Source organism: Triturus cristatus, chromosome 7, assembly GCF_964204655.1.
Source record: "Triturus cristatus chromosome 7, aTriCri1.1, whole genome shotgun sequence".
NCBI lineage: Eukaryota > Metazoa > Chordata > Amphibia > Caudata > Salamandridae > Triturus > Triturus cristatus.
In genome coordinates this window covers 341671924-341697817 of record NC_140590.1, presented here as the reverse complement: position 1 = coordinate 341697817, position 25894 = coordinate 341671924, and positions in this window count along the sequence as shown.

The following is a 25894-nucleotide window of genomic DNA, read 5'->3' as shown; positions in this document are numbered from 1 at the left end:
GAAAGCTGCATTAAAGGAACCGCGTCCTGTTTCTGGAGCCCAGTCTTGCAGGGAATATGAGTACCATTCGTCCTTTAGGAAGGGAACATCCGGCTGCTGTAAGGGGATACAAGGGGGCAAAGAAGCGTCTGTTGACCACCAGTTCCATGATGACTCTAGTGACTCGGGAATATCACCCGCCCCGTCACACAGTGCTATTGAAATTATTTGTGTAAATACTCGGGCAGACCAACACATCTTACATTCTTACTGTGCATGAACTTATATACAGGGACTGAACAAAGTCAAAAGCTGCCTCTTTTAGGTACCTGTGAAGAGATAACAAGCTGTGTGCCTTTGTTTACCCTCTGTTGCATTTACTTTTAAGTGCGACGTTCCAGGCAGCCTCCAGTCAGCATATTCGAACAAAAGGAAGCCTGAAGGCCCCTTAACTTCGGCCTTTATCTTCGGCCCAACTGGAGGTGAAAAAAAAAACCCTCGCCGCCTGCACCTTGCTGCTGGGAATGGAAAGAAGACAACATACAAGCGCTGCTGAACGTGTCCAGTGTCTGAAAATGACACCGGGACAAGTTCAGCATATTTATGTGGGGCCCAACTTCTTGGCAAGGTGGATAGCATCCACCCTGTGAATATAGTGGGCGGACGCCGTGTACCTGCGTGTACCTCCGACTTGTCCCCTGCTAATGATGAAGAAAGAAGTCCGGGTGCGGTGTCAGAGAAGGCTTGTGTCTGTCTCTGGTGGGGAAAGGGGGGGACATTGGGGGGCCTTGTTTGCTACCATCACACTGATACAGGGGCCTTCATCCTGTGTCCCAGCAGCAGTGAAAAGAGGCCCAGTGTGGCTGGGCCGAGAGAGACAAGGATTTGTGGGTGGCATACTTTCTCCCGGAGTTATCGCTCCAAGTAAAATTCATCTACTCGTAATGAGGACCATACATTTTAATTTGCACCTAAACCCCACCATGATGCAATTGCATCCACATATGTCCAGCCTCGAGTTAGAATTGTGAATGAATCTAACTCTACAATAGGTGGGAAGTGAGTTTGGCTGGATTTAGGAATTTAAAACAGGTTTAAACATGAAGCGGGAGGTACCTATGTGCTGCAGATATTTTAGCAAGTAGACATTTGGGAGCTTATGTTGTTGCCATCCCTGGCTTTCCAGTCTGTCAGGAGCAGGGCCACAAACCTCACACACCTGTGAGTCACTTCAAGCTATTCAGAAACACATTGGGATGTTTCCATGATGAAGGTTCTTCTACAACATTGATGGCATTTTCTACAAATCCATTTACTGTGTATGATCCAATTTTTGTTCCAACACTTGATGTCATTGCTAGAGGACATCCGCGCGCTGCAGTTCAACAGCAATAACAGGAAAGTCTTTCAAAATAGTTTTGCATCTCTTTTCTTCCTGTTCACACGCAAAATATAAAGCACAATTACCTTCTGCGTCACTGACTCCGACTATAATGGCATTATTGTCATCTACTCTCATGCTCTTTATGAGAGGTGGCTTCTCGGCAGATGACCAGAATCAGCCTTTGCTCATCACTTGGTCATTCAGCAGCAGGAGACCAATACTAGTTAACCATGGGGGCACTTCAAAATGGAAATGACACCAAAAGGACTGAGCAGTGGCGGGCGGTGCAGGTAAGGGCGGTTGGCGGGGCGGGCAGGAGCGGGGGGAAGTCGATAGACGACGGAATATGGAAAATTACTTAAATAAATCCTATTCTGTCGACCCCTCCACCTGTGCCCCACTGCTCTTACCTGCACCGGCCGCAACTAGGACTGAGCCCCTATATACTTGGGCAGAGAAGAAAAAGCACGTATTCATCCTTAGGGTGCACTGAATCATGGGTAGTTTATGTTATCTAACTCAGTGGTACTCATTTTATCAATCTCAGGAGGTTGAAAAGTTGAATGTAACCGCAGGGATTCAAATTTGTGACTATAAGGTCATGCATAGATCCCTGCATTTTATGCATTTGTCCGTGGAGCCAAGATACGTTCTGTCTCACCCTAGAAATTAGAATTGCAGGATATATACCCATTCAATCAAGGTTGAGTGTAAAGTTCAAGTTACACTAACAGCCAGGTGCTCTATGTTATGTTTTGTTAATTATTTGTATAGCATTTTAGGCAACCTCAAAGTCAAAACAGAGTGGAAACAGATGCAAAAGCGAATATACAGATATATAATACACCAGTGGCCCTGCTATGGCTGAAACCCTACAGACTGTATATCCCCTCAAAAAACAGCTTAATCATATATAATATTTCCAGTGTAAGATCCCATATTGAGCATTAGCACTTGGAGGGGGAGTCAAAAAAGCATTATCAACAACACAATATATAAAATTTTTAAAGTCACATACATTTATTCAAAGATACAAATTTAAAAAATCACAATATTTCTCCATTCATCATTTTTCTAATATTTGTCTTGCTCTATTTCAACAAGCTTAGTTACTTTTATATTAGTTTTGGTGTAACAAAATTCTTACCTTTTATTGATAAAGATAGTGGTACAGCAGACACCATGAAACACGTGGTGGCTGTTTCCTCTTGGATCACATTTGGTTTTAGTTCCTGAATCATATCGTTCCCATGTGCGTTAGCAAATGGACTACTATACACATACTGTTTGAACTCGTTGAAGAAATAGGATTGTCAGCTTTTAACAGAGTGTCAGCCATTAACCGAATCCCCGGGTTGTGCAAGTGTTTTAAAGGCGTGGATTGATATGCTTCTCTATAGCAGAGACTGAGATCTGCCACCAAACTGAAGAAGCCCCCAACCACAGGGGCGGTTTCTCCACTAAGGCTGTGAGCAGGTGAAAAAGGAAAGCAAAATGATAATAACACATTCTTATTATCATTTTATTTTTTTCGTCTTTGCTCAGCTGGTTAGGGGCGGGGCACACTGCAAGTGCGTATGACAGTTTGACCAGCCGTCTTGGGCTGGCCAAACAGTCATGTGCACTTAGCATGATCTCCACCGGGCTTTGTTGCATAGCCTGGGCGGAGAACATGCCCAGACTCCCAATTTGTCTCACCGCGGCGCTCGGACCAATCACAACACTGCTATCAGCAGCGTCGTGATTGGCTAGGGGAGTCTGGAAGCCAGAGTGCCACATGTTCCTGCTTCCTGCCCCTGGAATCCTGGAAATGGGTGGAGAGGACTGAGAGGCGGTAGCTGGCAGCCAAGTAAGTGTTTTTTTTTTCATTCCCTTCCCCCTGCGGCCCGCCTCCCCACTGCCATTAAGTAGCAGCCGCCACTGCCCAACCAGCATTTGTTATGTTTTTTTAAATAGATGCCTGTTCTGCATTCTGATTAACACCTGTGAGCACGGCAAACAATTGAAAACCTATACGTACACTGTATCCTAAACTCAGAGAACACAGCTGACCTTTGTCCTGCTTGAGGGAGTCTGAATAGTGATGTCATCTTTGGAGATATTTTCAGAAACGTCTGAAGAAGGGCAATTTCTGGACTGTCTCCTGAGGATTGTTCTATGGACATTTTGGATAAGAGAGAAGTATCCTGCAGTCATGTGTTGTTGAAAACAATCATTTGAACTATTTACTGGACATCTATTTGAACTCTTAAGACTGGGTAACAATTATTTGAACTCTTAAAACTAGGGTTGTGTGCTACTAAAGGTCCCTTTGAAGGAGCAGAAAGGATTCTCAAGAAGATAATTACATATATACATATATATGAATGAATGTTGTGTACAAATTATTTGATTCCTACTCTGTGAATATATTATAAGAGGAAGGAATAACAACAATATATCAACAGTATTCATAGATGTCAAATGTAAAGTATGCTCATCTTCCCAAAAGAGCATATAGTAACGAAGATCGAATTAGTATACAGAGATCTGCGCTAGTGCGCATGTTTTTTCATAATACGTAAGTTTACGTGTGTTTAGATTTTAGGAATTCTCAGTTTCCATCAATGGACAGAGAGTTGGTTTTACACAGATACTCCTAAAGTAGATCCTTTCACAATTACAGTTATGTTTAGTATTACAATGACAAGTTACTTAAGACATCTCTTTATTGTGTAGGTTCCAGTGCACCTGGACACTTGCTTGACCCCCTAGAGGTGATGAGGCAGAGTGTGGAGTCCTGTGTCTCTGTTTCCTCTCCTATCACATTGCCTTTTCCCCACTTCTGTTACTGGCCTTCGTATACCAGTATATTTGGTCACAGAGAGAGGAAAAGAGCATCCCTTCCATTGGATCCTGCACGCAAAGATAGTGCAACCCGACAGAATGAAATTGGATGTAAGGCTCAACGCTGTCAAGAAATCAACCCCCTCTTTGCTAAAGAGTGGAGGAAGAAATTCAGTGGTAAAATGTATGACTTGTAAAAAACATGAATGTGCTCCATGAGGGCCTAGTCATCCCCAGTAGCCAACCCGCCAATGAATGTGGTTGAATACAAGTTGCTGAGTGTCCCTGAAGATTTTTTTTCTACCTTTGGGCTTCAAACATTTCTGAACGAAAAGTATCTTCAATGGAGTGAAGCTAGTTGTTGTGCCTGATGAGGATTCTGTGAGTTAAATATGATGATAAGGAGGCCCTGCAGCATCTTTGACCCAGATCAGAAAAACTGAAACGTTGGACTGCTTAAGGTTTATCTTTTTTGTTTGTTGCAAAGGCAGGTTTTCCTTGGCTCTTCAGTGGATTCTTTTATACAAAAGGCAACTTTTTCTACGTTTGCTGGAGCTGACCTAGCTTCAGCAATGCCCCTAGTATCAGATCCATTTCTTTCATTTGCACAGGGATTCTCTCAATTCAGATTCCGAGTCCACAAGAACTTACCATTACACACTGGTGTGCTGAAATTCTAATCATGCAGGTTTCAAGAACTTCTTAAACATACAGCCCCATGAGGGACATTTCACAGAGGTCAACATGTTTCACTGGCAAGGCCTTAACCCCTTTTAGACGGGTGGCTCATCAGAAAACTGGTGCCATGAGCCCCGGGTCAAAGTGCTAGAAACTTAAGGTCAGGCAGAGAAATCAACACTGCTCTCCAATGATCTCTAGCAAGCACTCCAGAATTCTTCAGTGCAACAGGCATGGACCTTTTCACTCCTCCCAAGATTCAGGCAGATTTTCTCACTGGCATGGCTCAAAAGGTTTTTAAAAAAGGGTGAACCAGTCAGCCACTTTGGGCGCTAACCAGTTCAGGGACACTCAATGTGTGGGCCGATAGATCATTGCATGCGGCCCTGGTAAACAGTAGCAGTCTGCTGCTGTTTACCAAGAGGCCGCTGACCATCATGAAATTCTTTAAAGCCTCAGAGGGCCTTGCTACGATGCAACCCCACACTGAGAATAGCTGCAGAGAGGTGCATTTGAAGCAGAGCCGGGTTTAGGGCAGTACGACTGGTGCGACTGCACTGGGCGCTGACCTGGGGGGAGGGGCGCTGTGTTCAGCAATAAACTTACAATTTAAAAACACCTGCTGCAGAGTTCCTTGTGCGTCCATCTCTCAGGCAGCAATAGAAATGCCAAGGTACCTCTTGTGATAAATGCTCCTGATAGAGAGAGAGATCAGAGTTTTGTCTGGTGACTGTTTTTAATTCACCATTAAGAAGCGCAGAAGGGTAATATGTCTGCTGCAAAGAACGTGTACTGTGCGGGTCAAATATCTATATTTTATGTGGATAGCTGAGTGGATTACAGCTTTTGTCACAGAGATCCTTTTGTTATCGCAGTTTATAAGATACAACCCTAATATAGAACAGTGACTGCTCTGAACTGTCATCAAAGAGCTGTATACGAACTGCATAAAATAGGTTAGGACACCATATTTCCTTATCTATTCTTAATGTTGCTAAAAGGGGTTAGTTTGGGTAAATATACAGCCTTATAAGTAATTCCAGCCTTTACAAGTGCTGAAAATGAAATGTATGTGAGAGAGGGGCTATGGAGAGATGAGGTGGTAGTTAGGGAATCCAAAGTGGGTGGTCAATGGGAGGGGAGGTGGGGAAGGAGGGGCAGGGTGTGCCAAAATTGATTTTCGCACCAGGCACCACCAATGCTAAATGGGACCCTGCTTTGAGGAGCTAGCCTTTGCAAGGTTAATGAGATTAGTACTCTGCAGCACCGATAGTGTCTCACCCATCACCAATTTAGACAAGAGTTGGCAAGAGAAAGAGTTTACCCTCTACAGATAGAACACCCCAGACGCATAACCAACGGTATAACTGAGGACAATCTGAAACTGGTCAATAACCTGATAATTGACTATATATTGGTAATTTGGAGCAAAGAGATAAAACACTAACACTGTACGAGCAGGTTATTGAGCAGGTGATAAACTGTTTAAGGATATAGGTAAAAACAGGGCCCGGACCCAAGAAAAAAGAAAGAATAAATGGTTGGTTTAATAATGAGTGTAGGAATTTAAAATTGATGGTACGAAAATGGGAAAGACAGTTAAGAAAAAGACAGGATAAGGTAACAATGGAGAGCCTTCAAGTGACAAAACTTGTGTATAAAAATAAGTTGAGAGAAAGGAAAATAGAATATATGTCCAAAAATTGGCAAACAATGTTAGAAGTGGTAAACACAAATAATATAAGATTATTCTGGCGATTGATAAAAGAGGGAAATGTACAAGGGGAAATGTGGTGCTTAGTGGGAGAAGACGATTGGTTTAACCACCTGAGTAACTTGTATAATGGGAAAAGAATGAAGAAGACCCTGGTAATAAGGTCCAAGGAGTTAGAACAATAAATGCCGTACTTCTCTTTTCAAAATATAAAAGAAAGCATCCGATCTTTAAAACTTAACTAAAGCCAAAGTGCCAGATAACCTACCAGCAATTATATTAAAAAATAGTACTGACTGGTGGGCAAGCTTTCTAAATGTGACCTTCCAAAATATTTTAACCTCTGGGATTTTCCCAGATAGTTGGATGGGGGCCATTGTCAAACCAATATATAAAAAGGAGGATGCCACATTGCCCCAGAACTATCATCGTATAAGCCTGCTGGATGTGGGGAGAAAGTATTCTCTAAGATATTGTTAGGTGTATTGAAGACCTGGGCAGAACAGCACAATTTGATACCAATAGATCAAGGTGGGTTCAAAGAGGGCCACTTAACTATAGACCATTGCCTTAGTTTATGGGCAATGGCAAAAAAAGGCAATGGAATGCGAGGAAATCTGTTCTGCTGTTTTGTTGATTTCCGAGCTGCCTTCGACTCAGTAGACCGCAGTCTACTGTGGATTATGCTGGCAAAGCTCGGAATCAGGAAATGCATTCTCTGAACAGGGCCAGGGTAATCTTGGATACCCTTGGAACTTTATCTACGAAAATTCAGTTAAAGAATGGATTGCGTCAGGGCTGTTTTTTTGGCTCCACTGTTATTTTCTTTGTGCCTTTCTGACTTACCAAATATACTGAGTAAGGCTGGCGGATTAAGCCCTAAAATGGGGGGGACCCATATATCATGTCTGCTATACGCTGACGATCAAGTCATAACGGACATGATAGAGCGGGGTTTGCAAAAAAAAACTGGAAATTTTTTACGATTATTGTTTTAAAACATTCCTCATGGTTAATTTAGAAAAGACTAAAATAATGGTGCTGGGTAAAAGAAAGAGCTCTTTTTTACTGGAAGCTGGGTGAGGTTAAAGTCGAAGAAGTGGACAAATATTATTTTTGGGTATGTGGTTCGATAGCAAGCTAAATTGGAGGGACCACATACAGTCATTAAAATCAAAGGCTCTCTCTTCGGTATGGGGGCCTTAAACGATTTAAGCAGAAGTATGGTGGCCCCTCCCTGTGGCCAATTGTATCAGCTTTTAATGCAATGGTTCGCCCACAATTCCAATACGGTGTAGAGGTTTTATCCTTAGGTGGCAAATTGGATTGGAATTTAGAGGAGGGTAAATGCGTGAAACAGCTCCTTGCTCTTCCTCAGTCAACCATGATACAGGCTGTGAGAGTAGAATGTCATCGCACAGCCTGGAATTTTTGGGGAATGCAAGCATCATTGAATTTCTGGCAGATATTGAATAGAGAAGGGACCCCCAAAATATCAAATCTTTGTAAAAAGAAAATAGAGAAAAGTGAACTTAACCGGGCGTCCCAAGTTAGACATAAGTTAGATAAGCTATGCGTTAAACTTTCCTTAGAACCAGATCAATGGAAAGCAGGGCAGCAGACCCCTAAGCAGGAACTATGTGATAATACCAACATTAAGGCCCGCGATGAAGATTTACGTTACCTGGGGAGCAAATCGTCCACCCAATTCTTAGTAACGGTCAGATGTTCCCCTATATCGAGGCCATGCCAAATCCGAAGCTTAGAAATGCAGTATTGAAATTGACATTTGGCCTGAATCCTTGTAATGCTGATTGGAAGATAACATCGGCAATGACGAATGAACAGGGTCTGTGCACATTTGGATTACAAGTAAAATGCAGTGGCCCACATATTTTTATGGATTGTCTGGGGTTCCTGAAAGAACGGAAATAACTTTTAAAACTTCTTTTATTGCCTATAAAACTGATAGTAGGGATCAAGCACTTAGCCTATTGATAAATATGAGATTTCTAAATGTGACATGTGCAATAGGAAGATTTTTAATTGCAATACAGGAATTGCTGAATGAAATGGTAATATAATCTGAATTGGACTCGGGTAGTAATACGATTTATCCGATGACCTGGGAAAATTTCTGATTGTTGGAAGCCCGTATGTGTGTAGGAATGTATATTTAATGTACAGGTGACCCTTTTCTCTATTCCGTGATGAATTAAGAGCTTTTTATTGAGTGGCACAGCTTCCTTTGCATATTTTATTGAGTTTTATACAGCTTCTACGGTAGCACTGTTTGTACGATTCGTATTTTAACTGTATGCTGTAGTGTGACATCTTTCTTTTTATGGCTATTTGCCGAATAAAAATATTATTAACAACACCACCAATTCAGGAACATGTTCGTCTTCTGAATTTCTAATATGAATGTGAACCACAGTATGGAATCAGAAGGGGTTGGACCTAAACATTTACTTTAGTCTAATTGAGCTAAATGCCAGTCATCAAGAAGTGATAATGTCTTAGTCTGACCAGTTTTACTGTCAGTAATGAAGGAAAATTCCACCATCTAACATCAGAAATCTAGTTTCTACAACTATCAGATGTGTTGGAGGTTTATTGACCTATTCATATTGTAGAAGCTTTGACTGAATACTAGTAATGTTTTTTAAAAAGCATGCAATAACAATTCTAAGTGTTGCAAATAATAACTGGTTGTGCTAATGGATTTCGTGAAATCAATTACTGATCCCGCAAGGAAGGAAGGTTGACCTTCTGAACACAACATTAGTCAAGAGCGAGTGTTCAACTCAGAGAGCCATTTTGCCTACTTAAAGCCCACTTCCTCTGGTGCCATTGTTTCCAGCTTGCTCCGTGCACCAACACTTTGGTGGTATCGATGGAGTGGTAGAGGGACTGCCCTTCCCAGGAGGCTCTGCCAACACTTTTATTAATTCAGGGATTACTCCAAGCACATTTTTACACATCGGTTAAGCTAGGAACAGAATTCAAGTCTCCTAGAGCAATGTCTAAACCTACCTTCTGAACTGCATCTCGTGGTTGGGTTGGAGTGGTAATGCCCACCTTGTTGCAGGCCATCCTAAAGTTCTTTTGAACAGCACTCTCTAACTTCATTGAACCTCTGTCTAAGCAATCCCAGTGTTTGCATGTAAGGAGATAAGAAGGCAGAAGGAAATTGTTGAGGCCTTTCTTCCGAGTCCTGGAGCAGTAGGTAGCTCCTGGGCAGACTCCGTAGTGGGTATTGTTGTGTAGCATTGATGCACCAATACTATGTAAACACCAGTTGGTAAACCAAGGCACCCCTTTCATATACTTGCCTCTCCAAGATAGTGATGGTGAGCTTTCAAGACTAAGGACCTGATTTAGATTATGGCGGACGGGTTAGTCCGTCAAAACTGTGACAGATATCCCATCCGCTGAAATATAAATTCCATAGGATATAATGGTATTTATATTTCGGTGGACGATATATCCATCACTGTTGTAATGGAGTAACTTGTCCACCAAGATCTAACTCAGGCCCTAACTCTGGAAGATGGGAAAGGAATGCAAACTAAGATAGATATCCTCTAATCCCATCTAACATACTCGATGTTTGGCCCGATCTATATCTCTTTAAGAGGCCTAAATAAAGGAGTGCACTGTGGAATAGAGCTCAAAATGAGCTGATTCTAAAGGCCACCTATGCACATTTTATTTCTGCCCACCAGCCTCCAGTGGCATCAATATAACACTCAGTCACACACCAGAGTGTACCTTTTGGCTCTTGACAACTTGTTTGTAATTTCCTATTTTTAGTTAGTTCTAATACAATTTCTAGGCATTCCACTTTTAGTTTTTCAGCAGAGAGGCACTTCTTATACTGTCTTCATGCTTTGTGATTTCAAACCTAGCCCAGAGTTCTATAAACCACAATCTACACTGTGCACAGCTCTCCAGTTCCTTTACTTTTCTGCACCCCCTTATTTATAGCTGTATTATACAAAGATATTTCTAATGTTTTCATTTACATTTAGTTTTGAAGAAGAATTTCCCTGTTCAGATTGAAATAGACAAACTTTCATGTAGACAAGAGGTAACTTTGCCCTTTGTCACGCCTTGCACAGTTATTGGATGTGTTTCTTGTTTGACTCAGAAATGTTACTTTCATTTTTTTCTGGAATGTTGCGCAAGATGTATTCATTCTTTACAATCCTTTTATCAATCACGTATTTCATCTTTAACTGAAGTCTTCAAACACCACTGTCTATGAATACAAACATTATTTCACTGCGTTTCAAACCACTCGTTCTTTCTTAGAAAATATATTGGTAGGCTTTCCTGGACACTGAATCAAGAAAACACAAAGACATGCTTTTAACATCACATACCCACACCTCTCTTCTCTGCACTTCTGCCGTGTTCCCTCAAGTCCCCTTTTCAATCCTGTTTATGACCTTGTGTGTTGTTTCTGAATGCCATTATCCTCTTAATTGCTATACTCTTTATACTTACTCAGTGTGAGGTAGACAACGATTTGGTAGAGAGAGCTGAGATAGAGAGAGAGAGTGAAGGTGCATGGAGAAGTAGAGATAGAAAGGTTAACAGAGCGGGTTAAGGTACAAAAGGTAAGAAGAGAGTAATGACACAGGAAGATTATTTTTTTTGTCTAATTGCCACCAGCTGCCTGAGAGTGTGAGTGTTAAGAATGGGTAGGTGAAACACAGACTTATAGGGGTGGAGACATTTATTGTTTATCTCTACACAGCACAGCGACCAGTGTTTCTAAGTTTCAAAGCTGTGCAGAGCCATATTTTTAAAAATGACTTGCTGCTACTCACTGGTGGTGCACAAACAGGCTGCCTAGCACCACGCATAACATATGAAACATGTTGCAGGGATGTGTGCTCTGCCTAGCATAGGACTTGTGCTGGAAGCATAGCTAGGGAACTAGGGTCCTCACACACCCAGCAAGCTAGGTGTCATGCTTCATCATCTGGACCTGCTCCTCATTGGGTCCTTAAGAGATGAGCATAGCTTTAACTGAACCTTGACTTCAGGGAAGCTGCCACTCTTTTCGTTTTGCTTTTACTGAGGTGGATAAACCAGCCAGAATAAAAGTGTTATTTTGATTATCCTACCTATTTTAACTCACCCATTTACTTCACTGTATCTACACATCACGGGCCACACACCCCCACTTCATAATACGGCAAGGAACAAAAGATCTCCGATGAAGAGCCCCTTTACGGGTGCCCGTTGGGTATTGCAGTGCCGACCCAATGAGGAGCAGGTCCAGATGATGAAGCATGTCACCTACCTTGCTGGGTGTGTGAGGACCCTAGTTCCGAAAGAGCGGGATCCCCTCCTAATCCCGCTCCTATATTAGGTTCCACCTTAACTATCATTACCAATGATAGCGGTTGGTCCCCTGACTTTTATTGACTAGGCACCACTCTGAGGAACAGCATACCATTAACTAGTAGGATCTGACAGGGTACTTATGCTGGACCTTGATAAAAAAAAGCCCCACAGTCCCCCCTCTTATTGATCAATGTTTGGTTACTAGAATGTGAAATGTAATAATGTGTAAAAGTGAAGGGATAGAAGATATTTTGTGTAATCTAGAGAAATTAGCACTGTACTTGCGTTCTAAGTGATGAAACTCCTAATACTAGTTTAAAACTGACCAATGAAAGCTAATTCACCAAAATGTAATGCATTTATTAAAACGTGCACCATATTAATGTCCATGTATATGCGTGTTTAATGAAGTTCCATGATGATTCTTATGTTAACCGATCTTCAGTAGGCCTCATGTGTATTTCCCTGGCTCTCACAGAATGGGTTTGTTCGTAATGTTCATGTGTATGTGGAATCTTTTCTTTCTCACGTTTCTGTTGCAGGTGGTGAAACCCATCTTTGTTAGTTACAATAACGCTTTTATTTAGGAGTTCGGCTTAGGGAGGAGAGGATACATGTGAACAAGGAGTGCTGATAATGTGAGACGGTGTTCTTTCTCACTGGAGAAGGCCTGGTGAATCAAGGTCATCGAGCCAGAGGCTGGGAGTATTGACTCTAAATGGGAAATCCCCTACGAGGAGGTGTCTAGCTGGATGAGGCGATAGGATTATGTGAAATGGTTGTGTCCTAGGAATTTGGTGTTCGAATTAGGGACAGTGCCCCGGGGGTTGAGTCAGGAGAGGAGAGAAGATCAATGGAGAGAGAAGGAGCATCTTAAAACGAGCTTTGTAGCTTTATGCTCCTTGACCCATTCAACGTGAGTGCACTTCTTAGGAAGTCTTCACGCACTGATACCTTTTCCTGAAATTTCATGGGGAATGTTAAGTAGGGATGTCACGTTAGTGGTAGAGTAGGGACAGACTAATATTTTTACTTACAAACCTCCGATGAAGACTAATCTTGATGTTGGGGCACTCATTGCCTGCGTTCTGATCTTGGAATTTGTCATTCTTTTCATGATTCAGAAATTGAACTTTGCCCGCAGGTTTGGCTTTGTATTAATTGCAATGTATTTCTTTAACCTCATCTTGAGGTGTCTGTATGCCCAGTTATTTTTGGACTTCTAATCAATTAACTAACATAGAACCTGGAGTCTGTGATTCTTCAGAACCATGAAATATTGGGATTGCGAAATCTGATGAGACAAGCTATTTCTCCCCTCTACACTTCTAAGCAGATACAAAAGGTCCATTGCCCAGGGGTTCCAGTGTATATACAAAACAGGGAACTCTGCCTCATCAGTTGGTAGCAATGTTGGATGGTTACCTCTTGGAGTGAGGGGAGAATCTCGAAAAGTTAGGGAAAGTTTAGCCCATAGAGCCCCAAAGAGCCCAAAAGGATGAGAGCCTAAAGGATCGAGAGCGGAGAAGAACGGAATCTGGTGGAGACCGACGGAGCGTGACGGTGCGGCGAGAACAGTGGTGCACGGTGGAGTGAGTATGAATAGGGATGTTGTGTGTTAGATTGCGGTGATGATGTGATTGTGTGATGTCTTGCAGAGTTGGGATAAGAGTCGAGTGAACGTGGTTTCGGGTCGAGCGCGCGCGGTCCATGAGATATGATTTGATTTGATGTCAGGCTCGACGAGTAGCCTAAGATCCTGGGATAGATTTGAGGTGTAGAAGACACCTTGTTGATGTAATTGCCTCACCAGTGATTGTGGAGAGTCGTGACGCACTATCGACGACCCATTTGGAGATAGGGAACGTGTGTGAGTGAGCTTGTTAGAATCGTGTGGGAAGCTTGGTGCACAAAGGTGGACCACAGCGATTCGAGTGACCAGAGCAGGTCGAGGGTCACGGTGTGTGAATGGCCTTGAGAGATTGGATCCTATCAATCTTATTTATGTGACTGTCCGGTCATTTTTTGGACAGACAGTCTGATTTATGTAACTGTTCGGTTGTTTCATGGACAGACAGTTAGTTGAGGAGAGGCAGACAATTACTCGAGACTGTCCGGTAGATTCGTGGACAGACAGTCGGATGTATGTAACTGTCTGGTCATTTCACGGACAGACAGTTACTAGATTCTATAAGTGAAGAGTGTGAATTCGTAAGGTGAGATTGAGAAGGTAGGTGAACCGCCTTGAAGAGGAAGGGTGACGTTGGAGAGTGCAGCTCTGCGATAGGTCGATTGGTGTAAAGCAGCGCTGGAATTGGTGGATTGTCATCAGGTAGTTGAAACGAAAACGTCTTGTGGGTAAAATAATTTGATTCAATCATGCGATGCTTTAGAATGTTACAAGACCTTTGTAGGAGAGATAGAGGAGTAGTTACTCGAGTGGGTGAGGAAGCATCACCCGAGGATACCACAGCACATTATATGGCCACAAATATAGGACTTCATCCTATAGTTTGGCTTCAAAATTGGCATATGGGTACTGAAAAGTAGGTAGATTTGGCTTTTCCATTTTATGGCTCTGTGGTACAGCGCTGGCTGCTCCCGAGTACTCTAACAGGGCAAGTCTTGTGAGTCGGTCGTCTACCCGTCAAAAGTGCCAGGCGGAGAGGAAGATGCCGGTGATGTGATGGGGAATGAGAGAAATCCAGGAAGTTCACATCGCACGGAGGAGGAGAGAAACCAGGTCCCCGAGGCGATCATCAGTAAAGTGGAAGACCCGCCTTCTTTCCCATTCAGCAACACGGGTTCCCAGAGTAAGGAGGCTGCCAGTTTCCAGTCTGCCACGTTCCAGGAGGGTCGTGGCTGCAGGAAAGGTCCTCTTTTAAACTTTGTGTCCTTTCACGGGTGGTGGGCAGGGACCAGTCACAAGCAGTATTGTAGAAGGCCACTACCGGTGTTCACTACTCATGAGTGCGGTGTGGTGGAGAAGACACAAGAAGAATAGAGTATATGTATGATCCCAAACAATCTACTCACAGCGTCCCCTCCTTTTTGTTTTGCTTCTTTCGAGGACTACCCTCCAGGAAGGCAGCATGTTTGACCTTGGATCATACCTGTTCAGGCGCCAAGAACTTGTTTTTGTGAAGACAGACTATCCTTCTAGAAGGACTGGTAGAACTTTAAAGGACTTGTGCCCTCTATTTACTTCTGTTGTTATTTTTACTTTATGTTCTTACTCACTCTGACCTTAGAATAAAACAGAGACAGGCAGCATAAGACGCTGTCTTGGCTCCTTTTTGTGCTGCCTTCCTTTTTTCTGACATCCCTGACCGAAGGGGTATACGTCACAAAGTTACAGGCTCATTTAGATTAGAGGTGCTGTATCAGTTGATGGGAGTGATGGCTTAATTGTGACCTCTACCTAGACCAACACAGTTTGAAGCTTTAGATGCTTGGATGAGAGCTGCACCGGCAAAGAGTAGGGAGAGAAGTCAGGGAAGGATAAAAAGGGCGATGAAGGCGTATCAGGATGCGCGATGGGACGCACAGTTGAAGAAGTGGAGAGTAGACACCATCGAGGGAGCAAGGCTATTTCCACTATTAGTAAAAACAGGAGACACTCAGAAGTGGAAGGAAGAGGATGATAGTGACACTGATGAAAGCTTGCTAGATATGTTGCTAGCAGACCATCCCCTCCATACAATCCAGAATCAGATGAGGGAAGGCGAGTATTCATGGTGAAAATGTGAGGACCACAGACAAGCCCTAGTGCAAGAGTAGTGGGAAAGGTTTCAACAGAAATGGAAGAAACAGGGATACCAGCATCGAGAGGGACAGAGATGAATGGAGTTAATGCTTCTACGTGGTTACAGGAAGCCCTTACTGTGCCAGTCACCATTTGACCTATTCATTGTATGATCCAAATCAGGGGGAAAACAGAAGTCAGTCACAGTCAGGAGTATGAGAAAGGATCAACTCGAGAGGAAATGATACTGCAAGCGGAATGGTCCATTTTTGATGCCTATAGAAGCTAGTTCTCCGTTGCCAGCCAAGGCAGATTCTTCTAGAGAGCGTGTTGGGTCTAGTGCAGTAAGGACTTGAGGATGTGGGAAGCTCCAGTTAGAGGACCCATGGGGACAATAGCAGGAGGAGGAGTTGATCAGGGAGCTTCTGGGAGTCAGTATGTCCCAAAGAACATGGCACCAGGAAATCCCCGCAGGAATCAGCGCAGTGGTAGTGAAGAACTGAGTAGTGCATCAAGTCAGGGAACGTTCAAGACTGTAGTAAAAGCTAAGGTGCTAGACGTATTAAGATTCAAGGCAGACGTAGATGAGATAATAAGTGGAAAGGTGCCCCTGGAAAGGAAAGAGCTTTATGAGCACAACGAGTTGTTTGTGGCAAAGGATATTACTCGTAAGGCAAGGAGGGCACATGAGAAACTGACAGAAGTGGCACAGAAGTATGACGTGGATTTGTCTAAAACCAAAATGTTACAGGGAGGTCACAGGTTAAACTACAGTGATCAGAAATTGGAAGAGAAGACAGTCATAGGATTGAAAACCCATATTCGAGAATTGATTGCAGGGATACGTGCATGGAGCGTGCTTGATAAGTGGGAGGAAAGGTGGTCCAAAAAAAAGAATGTTAAAAAAGTGATAGGAGATATGCCACCTCCGGGAGGGTGGACAGCAGGAGTAGAGGCTTACCCTTGGCGAGACGTACCAAGTGGAGGGTATGGGCATGTGCCTTGGAGCAGGGGTGATTTGGCAGCGTTTACAAATGATTTCCCTCGGCTGATGGAGAAGCCTTTCGAATCGTACAAGCAAGTTGATTGCTTTGTCAAGATTTCAAAAGTACTGTGCATTGATTTGAATACTCTATTTGACATTGTGGTACCGAGTGACTTGTGGCCTGCTTGTAAAATTGCAGATAAATGGCCATCTGATGAACCCGACCTAGACCCCATAACTCAAGGTCCTTCACCCGTGGCCATGAAAATGTTTGAGCAGATAATCACATGGTTACAGTCCAAGACCTCACCACAAGATATTGATTGTGTTAAAATAGATCGGACTACCCAAGAGCCCAAGGAAACAGTACATGCTTATTATGAAAGGCTCTTGCAAGCCAATAAGCAGTATAGTGGGTTGCATACTTGAGATTTGAAGGACATGGGACAGTTCGCATCCAATTTTGTCTTAGGATTGAGGCCAGAAATTAGCTTTATGATCCAATAGTATCTGATCAGATGGCAAAAGAAATCCGTGGGTGAGATTCTACGGTACTCCAGATATTGCTGTGACAAGGTAGATTAGAAGCAAAGGAAATGAAAGGATAAGCTAATGTTGGTCCAGATGAGGAATGCAGATAGGGTAGACCAAGTGCAGTTGAGTGGAGGAACATTAGGTCAGAAACAGGGAAACAATCATGGAGGAACCCAGAACACATTGTTTCATGCGGGTCAGGGAAGAGGGAAACCCTTTGATCCCAAAAACGGGTATTGAGGTTGGTACCATAAAGAAAATCACTTCATGTCATTTTTGTCACAAAATCGGGCATTGGAAGCTAGAGTATCGATTAAATCCAGCGAATCCGCTCAAAGATGAGGAAATAGTGCAAGTACCTGAGGTCCTAAATACTGTGACGAGGCCCAGGTCTGTACATAGAGGGGGTCTGAGTCCACAATTGCAAGTTCCCCAACCTCAGAGAATTCCACAGGGAAATCGAGTATATGAACAGATGCCCTTTATCAAAGCTCTAAATGAGTTCGATCCAGACCCGTTGCAATGAAGGTGCTTGAGAGGGGGAGGAAGACTGTACCTTTGGACCAGTCTTAGAGGTAGACCAGAGAGGACCATATGTGGATGGTCATCCTATCACATTTTTGATTGATTCTGGTGCTACCCATTCTACTGTGAGATCCACAGTAGTCCCAAACCAACCCCTCTCAGAGAAATCGATCCAAGTTGTAGGAGTTGCAAATAAGAAAATGACTAATCCGTTAACAGATGAGATACCTGTGAGAATAGGAACCTTTAAGGATCGTCACCAATTTGTGGTATGTGATTTGAGTCCAGTCTATTTGTTGGGTCATGACTTTTTGTGTAAATTAAATTGTACCATCCATTTCATACCCAAGGGAGTAAAGCTTCAGACTAACGATGATGACATTGCATTCAAATTAGCGAATCAGAATCTCTGCATAGACATGTTTCCCGTGCTGACAACTGAGGATACGACTTGAGGGACTCAGTCTCTTCTGTGGTGTGGGATTTCATGGGAGAAGAGATAGGACTGATTCGAGGGGTTGAGCCAGTTAAGATACAGATCAAGATGGATGTTGAGTTTCCAAGAACTCCCCAGTACAACCTGACCCCGGAAACGGTGGCAGGAATTACACCTGTGATTGAGTCTATGTTGAGCAGGACACTCTGAAAGAAATCATGGGGAGCCCATGCAATTCCCTTATAATGGGACTGCAGAAGCCAAGTTGAAAGTACTGAATCATGCAGGATCTGTGCAAGATCAACACGATTGTAGATCCATGTTGTCCTGTAGTACCGAATCCATCTGTGATCTTGTTCCAAATTCCTTGTGAGGCTGAATGGTTTACAGTGATTGATCTATGTCAGGTGTTCTTCTCAATACCCTTACATGAGGAAAGCCAATTTTTATTTGCTTTCTGTCTGGGAAATCATGTGTTAACATGGTGTCGTATCCCACAAGGGTAAACGGAGAGTCTATCGATTTTTAATCAGAAGAAGAATCTTGAGAGTCTGGTACTGCCGCAGAGTTCAGTTCTTGTGAGGTACACTGATAACCTCCTGATTGTGTCGGAAACAGAGGAGGCTTGTAGGATTGATACTGTTGCACTGTAAAGTTACCAGGCAGAAAATGGACACAAGGTGTCCCCAAGCACACACCACTACTGTTCGCCTGAAGTCCATTATTTGGGTCATCGCATTGAGAAAGGCAAAAGGAAGTTGTCACCAGACAGCATTGAGGCGATCATGAAAATGAATGCGCCTACTACGCAGAAGGAAGTCAGGATGTTTTGGGGAATGGTTGAGTACTGTCCTCAGTTGATTCCCAACTTCTCATTGAAGGCAAAACCTCTGCAGAGGTTGACACACACAGATGTGAGTGATCCGGTACCATGTGATAATGACTGTTTGGTTGCCTTTCTAGAGCTTAGAGAAAGCCTGTGTAGTGCTCCGGCTCTAGGAATGCCTGATTACAATAACTCATTCTTGTTATTTTGCTGTGAGCGTGAGGGTTGCGCATTGTCAGTACTCATGCAGACACATGGAGGTGTCCGTAGACCAGATGCCTACTTTTCAGCTACATTAGATCCCATAGCTTCAGCATTGACCGGAAGCCTCAAATCTGTTGCTGCAACAGGTGTCAGCATTAAAAGGTGTGAAAGTATTGTGATGGGTCATCCTCTTACTGTATACGTTCCACACTCAGTTGGACTCCTGATGACGAGAACCAAAACACAGAATTTGACAAATAACAGACTCACACGCTATGAGCAAGTCATTCTTGCATCAGAGAATGTGCCTCTGAAAAGATGTTCTGTATTGAATCCTACTACTTTGATGCTTGTTCCAAATATTGAAGATGAAGATTGTGAGGACCATGACTGTCTCGATGTGACTGAACTTTGCACCAAACCGAGACCCGACATTGTTGATGAACCTTTGCCCTAATCAGGTGAAATCCTTTTTGTAGATGGTTCATGCTTAAGAGACAATGCTGGTTATCTAAGAGCAGTGTTTGCTATCTGTACTGTTTCTGAAGTCATGGAAGCTGCTTGTTTACAGGAAGTACACTGCGCACAAGTAGCTGAGATCATTGCCTTGACAAGTGCATGTCTTGTTTCTAGTCAGATCCTAATCACCATCTACAGTGACAGCCAGTACGGGTTCGGTGAGGTCCATGACTTCGGCAGCTATGGTCACAGAAGGAGTTTCTAATGACATCACGATCTTCCATCCCAAATGGGGAATATGGGAGACAAATATAGGAGGTCTTGCAACGAGCAAAAGAAATAGCTGTGGTCAAATGTATTGCACATGGGAAAGGGGAGAACTTTGTGACATTAGGTATGCTGACGAAGTTGCACATTTCTGAGCTGATTAAGAGTGCATTTTCAATGGAGAGTGCACAGAAAGAACCGAACTCAGCATGATGTTAGCCATGCGGACACTTGGGATGAGGTAAAGCATCTGCAGGGAGAAGTGTCAGAACAGGAAGAAGCTGGATGGATTAAAGCAGTTTGCGAGAAGAGAGATAATGGCATTTGGGTTTCAACTGAGGGTCAAGCAGTGTTGCCAGATTGTTTACTGAGCCCTATAGCGAGGCAGATTCATGGATCAGTTCATATTGGGAGAGATGCTATGCTGCTAGTGTTCAGACAGACGTGGTTTAATCCACGGTTCCATGCATTTGCTGAAGCAGTGTGCCATAGATGTGTTACATGTCAACAGATGAATGCTGGAAAGAAAACTGTGGTTGCACGGAGTCACATTGGAAGGTCTGGGGGTCCCTTCAATAGAATCCAACTCAATTTTATTGAGATGCCTCGGTGCAATGGGTTGAGATACATTTTGGTAGTGGTGTGTGTTTTCTCACGGTGGGTGGAAGCCTATCCAACAAGAAGGTGTGGTAGTCTCACGGTAGCAAAGCTGTTACTTAGAGAGTTGATACCACGTTTCGGATTTCCAACTTCATTGGAGTCGGATAGAGGAACGCACTTCACAGTGAGATTATGAAGCTGCTGTGTACTGCCTTGCAAGTTGATCAGAGATTGATTGTAGTTACAGACCAGAGGCGTCTGGTCTGGTGGAGCAGAGCAATGGGACTCTCAAAATGCAGATGGCAAAGGTCTGTTTGTCCACATCTCTAAAATGGCCCAATGCATTACTTTTGGTATTGATGAGTGTGCGCAGCATACGCGATAGGAGAACAGGACTTTTACCCCACGAGATTCTAATGGGAAGGGCGATGCGCTTGCCAGCAGTGCTGTCTACCGCATTGATAAACATCACCGATGATTTGATCCTTGATTATTGCAAAGGGCTGGCTGACGTGGTCTGTTTGGTGTCTCACCAGGTTGAAGCTGTGACTGCATCGCCTTCTAAGGACCTCTGCCACGACCTTTGTCCAGGCGAATGGATACTGGTTCGAAAGCATGTGAGGGAGAACCGTCTTGATACTCGCTGGAGAGGTCCATACTAAGTGATTTTGGTGATGAATACGACTGTGAAGTGTGGAGGGTTGCCAAACTGGATTCACGCTTCCCACACCAGCAAAGTTTCAGGACCCTCAGAAGAAACAGCTCCTCTGCCTGAAGGAAATCCAGCAGTGGCTGTGAGGCCACTGGAAAGGAAAAGTGAAACTGTGGGAGTTACTGACGAGGCTGGTTACACATCAGAGCAAGCTATGAGGAGGTCACACTACACAAGGCCCAGGAACTGACTCTGAGGGAGACGGTAACGTTGCGAGTGGTACAGAGTCAAACTCAGCTGAAGAAACTGGTGTGGAAGGTGATCTGGTGCAGAGAAGGAGAGCAGAATTTGCAAGAGAATCATGGCCTGTGAGACAGAAGAGGCAAAACTTGAGACTGGCCTCTGAATGAGATCTTGCCCCTGTGTCTGAAACGTCTGAATCAGAGCTAAGTGACACACAGCAAGCACAAGAGGTCTTGAGGAGATTGAGAAGAGTAAGGGTACACTTCCAGAGGTACACTGCCCCAGAGTGGACTTATCTGATCACAGGTGCCGGGAACAGTGGGGACAGGGAGACTGAGGTCTTCATGAGTGACCAGCAGAGTTCCAGAACTGATGGTTGAGACTGAACTATTAATCCCTGGGATAGAGGCCAATAGAGTGTTGTCTGTGACTGTACCTAATCCTCCGATATTGAATGGTGTGAGGGTTTGAATTCTGCGAGATCAGTCTTTTCCAACGTTTGATTATCGGCCACCAGCTCAGGAGATCCCAGCAGTTTGTCTTGAGATTCTACAGCGTGTCATTGATGAAATTCACGCTGAGCTTGTGAGAGACTGTTGCTTAAACTGTGAACTGTAAATGAAACGTTTGCTTTAAAGAAGATAACCTAGGCCAGAGTGGAAGAAGAATAAAATTAGGGATTTTCCGTAGAAGATGAAAAAGGGCTAAGGAAGTCTTTTGAACTGCGTGAATAATTGTGCAATGAACTGTGAAATTGGTTTCCAGGACTTCAATGAGCTGTGCGTGAACTTTGTGGAGCAGCAATAAGAGTCAGAGAAAGAGACTTTGTGTTGATCCTCTTGCTGTGCTGACCAGAACTCAATTAAAAATAGAGTCTGGAAATTCGAATCGTGGAGCAAAGTGTATAATAGGTACACTTATAGTATGAGTTATAGTACTGATAGCAGTAGTTATTATCGTGTCTATAAAGATTTTCCATGTAGCGGATGTTGATGGGGTGGGAACACAATGGACATCCACACCTATTCTAGCACAAAAGAGGGTACATTAGGAGCTGATAAAGCTATGCTACATCAAACTAGTCACATGTAGATTTGCCTAAGGGTGACTATACGTTGAATGCCTATGCAAAGTTGCTGTGTGAGTATGTGAATACGATGGATGTGAGTTATTTTTATGTGTGTATGCAGTTACCTGCATCAGTGGAGAAGGGAATTCGTTAACACCACCTGCCTCTGACATATGGTATTACATGTAGTTTATTGCTTAGTATGTTTTATGGCAAGAGTCACTACTAATATTACTGCTCCTACTATTACGTGGTGCTTTCAGAAGTTCCAGTTTATTAAGCACCTAAATAACTATGAATATTACAAGTAGGAACCAAGAATGCTGCTGTCCTATCTGAGTGTAAACATTGGTTTGTTATGTGCTGAACAAATGTATTATAATTATTTGCCGCTCGTATGCTCAGACTTTGCTGCACATCGGTTGGGGTTTCATTTTGGTTCTGCCTCCTTGCCGTGAAGGACGCCACGCTGTGCTTTGGGGGAAGGCTGCTGCTGGAAGCCGGATTGCCCCGCATTCGGGACTGCGAAGACCAGGGTGCTGTGCGCATCATTCACCAGCTGCACCTGGACCTCTTCCCCACTCCTCCCCTACTCTTGCCCCCTCCTCCCTTATTAACAAGGCCCCGCCCTCACGCGCCAGCGGGACGCGCGTGGGTCGTAGCCCGGGGTGAAGACCGGGCAAAGAGCGGGCCATTTGAGGCCGTTCGAGGGCAGACGAGGAAGGAGGAGGATTACCATCTATTCAGGACCACCAGTATTAACCGTGAGTCTGACCAGGCAAGATGTCTGCAAGGACAACTAGGAGCAAAACTATGTCGGCCCTGGGGGCCCCCAAAGGCACATTGGACACATACTTTGCCAAAGCAGGGTCCCTTCTTATAGACGAAATTTCCATATTAGAAAGGCGCATTTCCCAAGAGCTGGAATGGGTTAGAAGATCATCTTTGGGCCCCATTCAATATGTCACATCCCCTAACCCTCCACCTAATGGCACATCGATGGAAGGGGAGGGGGCAGAGGCAACATTGCGTAGAACTTCTGAGCATTTGGTACCTGGCAATTCTAGTATTTTATCAACTGAATGTGATTTCTCTGCTCGCACTGATTCTAGCTTATTACCCCTCCCTCCACCCACTGCACCCATTGTATCTCTACCAGCCACTAACGCTGAACCTAGTATACCTAATAGAGAGTCAATTATTACTCCTACCGCCCAGTATGATTCCACACTCACACACGCTAGGGATGGAGCAATTCCAAAAACAAAAAGAGGGGCACAAAGTACAGGAGGGTCTAAAGCTAAGATTACTAAACGCACCCCCTTCCGGGAGACCAACCCAGCTGGTACGGCTAAAGAAGCCAAGAGTAGATCCCAAAAGCAAGGGTTTTTACCCCCTAATACCTCGACTCAAGAACATCTGAGCTCTAATGCCGCACCTAGAGAGGAGGGCCTTACACTACTAAATATTGGTGCACTGCTGAGGGATTTACTCAATCCCATTATAAGTTGTTTAGCAAAGATAGAAAAAGCTCTAGTGTATCGCCAGAAGGATACTACACAAACAGCTGAGGGCCCTAACACAGCCACTAAGATACCGTGTAATAAATCACTTGGTACTATCAACACCCTCATACCTGAGATCCCAGTTAAGGCTGGCTGCCCGACCTCACAAGCCACACAATCACAACAGCCACCTACCATCCTCCCAGAGCCTTCAAATACTAACTTTTTAAATACCAATCTTACAAAGAAGGCTAATGGCTCAAGCCATCAAGAGAAGATGGTAGCACCCCCCACGGCCATCAATGGCAATTATTTAAATTATAGAACCATTGACTTGCCACCAGAAGCAATACCATACACTGTAATCCTAGCTGGTATTCCAGAATTGAATCCTTCCACTAGAGAATCATCGGGGGCCTTGAAGAACAAGGTAAATCACTGGCTCTCTACAAATAGGCCATTACCAGAAGGAATACACAGTGAGGTGTTGATGGTAAGGCGAATCCCTTGGATAGGAAATACTAGGAAGTCAATCCAAGGTGACTGTGCCTTGATTAATTTCAGAGATCCCCTCACCGTATCTCACATATGTAGCTGGCCACATCAGGTACAAGGGTCATCAATACACCCTCTTCCCCTGTCTTTTTTCTATCCAACTGCTAATCATGAACCCGGAGAGGATCGATGGGAACTAGTGCCTAGAAGGGTAAGAAATCAGGTTCCCGGAGTACAAAGTGCAATCCCCCACTACAGGCAACCATGCCTCGACTACTTTTCTACTTATAATAGATATAGTAGTCTTGACATGGTGGATTGACCAACAAAGACAGTGGGGGAGGGAACCCTAGAACCTAAACGGTCTAATAACACACAAGCTAGGCTAGTTGCACCACCTGAAAAGATTAAAATCAACAGGGAACAACAAGTCTCGGAGATAGATCCCGGAATCTCCCATTCAATGCTTAGTTCACCTGATGAATCTGCACCCCAGGTGACTAGTGTGTGGGATGTTCCATCTACAGGGCAGGATTTGGGGGAGGCCGTATCTGCAACTCCAGCTAGAGTGAGACCCAACTGCCCCCGTCTTAAGATCTTATCCTGGAATGTGGCGGGCCTGGCTAATAAAGCAAATTGTCCGGACTGGTGTGCATACATTCAGGCCCAAGACATCTGCCTTTTTCAAGAAACCTGGCCGAGAGAACATCTTCCTCATGCAGGGTTTGCCACATTTGATGTCCCAGCAAAATGGGCTGGCAAAGGACGCCCCTCGGGAGGCCTGGCTACTTGGGTATCTAGCGACCTGGGATGCAGGGCTGTTGTTCACTTACAAAAGTCGGAGGACGTACTTGTGGTTCGGCTTGAATGGCCGAACGCAAACAATCTCCTGCTGATCAATGTATATTCCAGACCAACTAAGATCTTGCAGGTATCGCACACGATAGAGGAGTTGGCAGCTGTTTTAGATGACATCCCTCAGGGTATTCCCACCTTGATTGGGGGAGATCTCAACTCCCACTATGAGCCCCTCCCGGGCCTACTGGTGGACCTGGCCGAGGAGGAGGACGCAGAGTGGTCCATACCTCCCTTGTTTGCATCAGCCCCTAGAGCTTGGACCCCTCTTGCCACGCAAATCACCGCTTTAACCGTGAAATATGGTCTGCGGGCATGCAATGGCAGGGCAATCTCGGATAAACCAGCTAGCCATACCTTTAATAGTAAGGGTAGGGAGTCAAGATTGGATTACATACTAGTTCCATTAGCACTGTGGCCGCACGTCATTGACTTTCGGGTGTCACCTAGGGAAGACAGTGACCACAATGCGCTGGAATTGGAATACGACCATCCTGGCCTAGATCCTAAGTCGAGACTGTGGGCGCCTTTGGAGGAAGGGCTTGGCCTCAC